We start from the raw sequence: 6000 nt of genomic DNA, 5'->3' as shown, positions 1-6000 counted from the left end.
AGTTGTGTGTACACTCGGGTTCCCTTAACTGAAGTAGCATATATGAATCTGATTATGGAAATGAAAAATTATTGATTTGCTAATATTGGTTCAACCCCCTCCCCTCTCAGTGTTATTTCCAACAATTGGTATTAGGGTAGGTCCTTTGGTAGAAGCTTGATCGCTTGAAGGAGATGCATAGAACAATGGGAAAGAAAGCGCGTCAAAATAAGAAGGTAGCTCAAAGGAACAACGACAGCTTGCCATTAGGTGGAAGCAAGTATTCAGATTCTGAATCACCTAAGATTGAAGATGAACAAGAACAAAGCATCAGATAAAATCATAGATCAACAAGATCTATTTAACAAAAGGGAGTGTGTCCTCCAAGAAGAAGTTGCCAGATTAAAAGCTCAGCTGGAGTGTGCCTTCAAAGAATGTCAAATGCTGCAGGATCAAGTGATATCATTAAAAAATAAGCAGAATGAAGAACTACCTCAAGCAAATAAAGAACAAGAAAATGAGATTCTCAAATTAAGGCAACAAGTGGAAGAAGGAAGAAAGGTTGCAAAAATATTCAAGAAAAAACCTCTGGAAAAGGAAGAGCAATATCAGGTTGAGGTAGATATTTTAAAAGGTAAATTAGAAGAAAAGGATAAACTGCTACAATTTCAAGACAGTACTAAGATTTTGGATGATATTCTTAGTAGTCAAAGGTCTCCTACTATCAAAACTGGTCTTGGTTTTAATGAATATGTTGAAGGTGAATCTAGCTCACGGTGTGAGGCAAGGAACTCTAATGCAAAACCTGAAATGCTCAACAAGGAGATAAGAGGTCAACCACATCAACAACCAAGGAAAGAAATCCGTCAAAGAAAATCTTTTACTCCAAACTATGGAAGTGATAGTCGGTTATTTTCTCATATGAATAATGTTGAGTGTTATGTATGTCATAATCTTGGACATGTTACAGCGAAATGCAAAAGTAGAATGGTGTAAGACCGTCACACAGAAAGATCATCATGTTCCAGGTACTTCAAGGGATATTGTTTTTCTTGCAATCTGTTTGGTCACAAAGCCATTAACTGCGACAAAAGGAATATGAAACATGTAAGATGTTATGCATGTAACACGTTTGGAGACATAGCAAAGGAATGTAGGAGAAGATTTTGGGAACCATACCAAAAGGAGAAAACATCATCACGGTCGAATATATGGAAGAAGAAGGAAGTACAGTCAGAAAGATGTTGCATAGTAGAGTATATAGACATGATAGACTTAGAGGGAGCTGAAAGTGTGAAACTTCAATGTTCTAAATATCATACGCAGGTTTAATGAACACAAGTCGCGTATATAAGCGAGTTTGAAGCTACACAGTCGTGTATATGTTGGTTTAAGGAAAGGCAGTGGGACAGACTCAAGAAAAGGGGTCTAAGATGGTTCAGACAATTATTTGCTCTGTTTGATGTTGGTTACAATCTACTAATGATGTGTGGAAATGTGTTGGTACTCATAAGATGTTGTTTAGAAGTGATTTTGATCCTCACAAGTTAACTTGATGTATATCTGATTGATGATGATGCCTTGATACTTCCTGCTGATATATGCATGATCAGATCTGATAGTGAACAGATGGAACAGGTTCATGGGAGCATATGCTTCGATTAATGCATTGTTGGCATCATGGTTAGAAGTATTTGGTGATGATTCTTTTGTGGCTAAATGATACATATTGCTACTTATTTTTTGTTGGTCAAGAGAATGGTATTGCAGGTTACAGATGTTGTTGTTAGATTCTTATGGTGCAGATCATATATGGTGTATGATAGTTGTTGATGACTATCATGGTCTTGTTTAGGTTGTTGGTCCTTGTTATAAAATTCATGTATATCATTTGATGTAAAGGTCGTGAAAAGACCTAATTTGTAACCCCATTATGCATGGGATGGATGATGTAATGTTTGTTTTTATTAGTCATGTATAAACAATTGGTATATCCCCACTTGGTTGGGAGATTGATGTATGTATGAGTCATTGGTGATAGGAAGGTCATACTCACTTAGTTGAGTTGTAGAGTCATGTTATTCTTTTGAAAAATATTTTTGCAGACTCTGCATGTGCTCAGGGGGAGCATGGATGGATTGGTACATCTTAGCATGTATAAAGGGGGAGCTCAATCAGAGACTTCAGCATGTACTCAGGGGGAGCATGGATGGATTGGTACATCTTAGCATGTACAAAGGGGGAGCTCGATCAGAGACTTTAACATGTACTCAGGGAGAGTATGGACAGCATAATGTATATCAAGGGAGAGAATATCTTGGTCTGCCCTTTGCCCTTGATGTCAAAGGGGGAGAGTGACTTGGTGTTTTTGTTGCCATCAAGTCCAAAGTGGGAGATTGTTGGCATTATGATACAGGTGATACGGGTGTTTTCCTTGATGGAAAATCACTCAGATATCATAGTGCAGCAGGTCAATAGCAAAGATTTAATGATCAGAGAGAGGTATACACAAGTTCACCTTGACAAAGGATCGTATACACGTGGGTTAACAGACCAAGAGTTGCGTATAACGTACACATGCAGTTTCATAGAAGGAAAGGCGTGTATATCTTGGGAAACTAAGTTTTGGTCCAAGGTATTTGGTCCATGGTATTTTGATCCATGGTATTGGTCCAAGGTATCTGGTCCGAAGTATTGACCCCAGGTATTTGGTCCAAGGTATTGGTCCTAAGTGGTTTTGGACCATGGTATTGAGAAAGGCCTAAAACTATAAAAGGAGGAGAACATCATTAGGATATCTGATGAAGTGTGAGATCTAGTATGCAAGTTATGGGTTTGTGATACTTTGCTTGATCTGAACCAAGGGTGCACCTATATGGATAATGATGGATGATGGATTGGGATCTTAAGGGTTGGAATGATTTATCATTATGTGGTTTGATCATGGATAAACTAGATCTGAATTACTGACACATGTTTATTCTGCAATTGTTATGATCTGGGTATGACTGAATACTGAAATAGTTGTGAAGTTTATAAATTAGAATTTGCACATCTGTACGTGGTTTCACTTTGGTAAAAGTCCGTATACACACTGGTTTAGTTCATCAGAGTAGAATATACATCATGAAATATGATATCTGAATTTGCATATGGTTCTAGTGGTTGTTGCAGATTTCTGGGTTCTGCTCTGTGTTCTAGTGACATGTCTTCAGTGATTCAGTGTTGGGTGATTCAAAATTTAATGATTGGTTGATGCAATGGTTGTATTACATTGGTGATTGATTTTGAGCTTCAATGTTGTTGACAGGTCTAGTATGAAAATTGGATGAAACGTGGCCTTCATATATCAGTATTGTGATCCAAGAGTATCCAGTCTAAAAATTTATGAAACATGGTCCCTAGAGGAAGAGAGAAGGTTGTAGCTTTCTGTAGGCCGACACCTACGTACTGGTAAAAATATCGGCTAGTACAAGAGCCAAGTGGTTGGAGCTCTCTTCCAGTAGTAGCTAGAAAATGAGAGAGGGTTGTAGCCTTCTGTAGGCCGGCGCCTACGTACTAGTAAATATATCGGCTAATACAAGAGCCAGGGGGTTGTAGCTCCCTTCTAGTAGTATTTGGAGAATGAGAGAAGGTTGTAGCCTTCTACAGGTGGGTGCCTATGTACTGGTATGAGTCTACGCTAGTACAAGATTGTAAACAGGTTTTTCTTATATTAAAGGAAGACAACAGTAGGTGGTTTTTGTCCTGCATTAGGTTTCCACCTTATATCATGGTTTTCATGTGTGTTTCTTATGTTTGATGATCTGTTCTATTTTTACTGCACCTAACTGTTTATATGGTTAATGAAGTTCTGATGCACTGATTTGAGATCAACATATGATGAATTAACTGAATCATAAGTTTACTGGATATATGTTAGTTGCATTAAACACAGTTGCATGTACATGTGGGTTCCCTTAACTAAAGAAGCGTATATGAATCTGATTATGGAAATGAAAAATTATTGATTTTCTAATACTGATTCACCCCTCCCCCACCCCCCCTCGCTCTTAGTATTATTTCCAACAGTTGTGGTTTCCTATTCCACTTTGGGTACAATGTTACATTCATGTAACAGTGTCCTCGAGATCTTACACTTTTAATCAGAAGCTTAATGAGCTGGTGTTCCTTCGTACATGTATCGTAGATGTAATTGGACTATTCTGGTTATGTTTATGGTATATGTTTCTTTATTCACATACTATGTTAATGAACTAATTCGTTGCTTAGTTATGACTGTTATTGAATGAGTTTTATTATTCTTTAACGATTGTTATTTATCATGTAGACTAATCTACAAGTATTTAAAAAAGTATTTCTCTTTATCCTCGGGTCACCCTTTAGGATAATATTATTACTTTTCTAACTAGTGTTTTGTTTCCCTCTGTTGGGTGCGGGATCCCCCAAGGGAAGTTTTGGGGCTTAAAGCCCAAATTTTGACTAAATCCAATGTAAAGACTTCATGTTTTGTGGGCGCAGAGCGCGAGCTTGTAAACGAGTCATAGGGTTGTCCACCCTCATTTTTTTAAATTAATGTCAGCTTTAGATATCTACCCGTGGTCCATGGACCATGGGATTGTATAAATAGAGCGAGGCTCTAAGTTGTAAATAGGAGAGAACGAAGTCATGAATGAAGGATGAAGAATTGAGTCTTATCTAAGTGTAGAGTCGAGTCTTGGGTCGTAGAGTATGAGAAGGCTTCGTAGCTGAGTGCACAGGGCAGGTTGAGTCTGTAATTGATTGAAGTATTAATAAAGAGAAGTTTTATACCATTCCTAAGTATTTATTTATTGTTTTCTGCGATGAATGTATTGGGTATAAATTATATTTCTGTTGTTTATATGATGTGCAAACATATATGGTTGTGTTCATTAAGTGAATATAAGATAAAGTGTCTGTTTACATGAAGATAATTAACAATTATAAGAAGATAAGTAAGATTTGTGGTGTAACTTGGGGAAATAGTGCGGATCATTTCCTTAGCAGCGTGAAAGAACCTCGACCCCTAGTTAGGGTTGCGCGAAGGCAATTATAACAGATCGTGAAGGCCTCATAGGTCAAGGCAGTGCACAACGTGACCTGCACGAAGCCATTCATAGTTGGACTAAATCGACCCCTCAGACATCTCAAGGGTGTGGAAACTCGGTTCCATCATTCCCCCATATTGCTTCGGGTCAGACCTCAGTCCGCGCTTCACGAGCTATTTCCGGAAGGGCCAATAGTGTAGGGATTTGTTTGGCTAATTAACTTCGAACCTCGTTCAAGCCCCCTCAAGTGAACAAATGGTTCCATTGTTGGGACCGAAATCTGCATAGAGATGTCTGATGTCATATCATTGAAATCCGACTAAGAAGGAAATTGAAGGTTGGTTGGATAGGAGGATTCATGAGTTCATGGTGCTGGAGAACAAGAATCCGCAACTGACAAAAGAAGAGTAGTTAGACTGCTACCTGTACACAGAGATCCATGAAATATTCTTCGCATCTTTCCCTGCTGAGTTTTACGAGTGGATCTTGAATCTAGCAGATAGCCAAGGAAGGTGGAAACTCGACAATCCTATTGTGTGGACCTCAGAGTTGGTGCGCAGATTAGAAGCATCGGAGGATAATATCGCACGCGCTATTGATCACTGGCTCGATTAGATTATAGGATGATTCATAGCAAGGCAGAGTGACACTTTCTCAAAGGACCGCGAGGTAAGTACGTAAAGTCTTTGAATACTTGGATTAAAATGCTATTGTGTGAAAAGAGGGTTATGAAATTACCTTGATGTTTGGAGCTACGTGAAGCGGAAAAACCTACAGAGATGAAGGAAGTAAGGGACCAGAGAATAGCCCTTTGATTTCACCTCCACGAGGGGACAAGGAAGAGCTCGCAAAGGTCTCTCCATGAAGTGCGATCCATCTGATAAGGCAAAGAATTTTGCGCATACCACCCCCACCCACACCGCCACCAGCTTCACCACGTTCACCTCCATCT

This window comes from Pinus tabuliformis, chromosome 6 (assembly GCF_031772625.1).
Source record: "Pinus tabuliformis cultivar Carrire ecotype Pingquan chromosome 6, CPIR1, whole genome shotgun sequence".
Taxonomy (NCBI): Eukaryota; Viridiplantae; Streptophyta; class Pinopsida; order Pinales; family Pinaceae; genus Pinus; species Pinus tabuliformis.
This window is presented reverse-complemented; position numbering follows the sequence as displayed.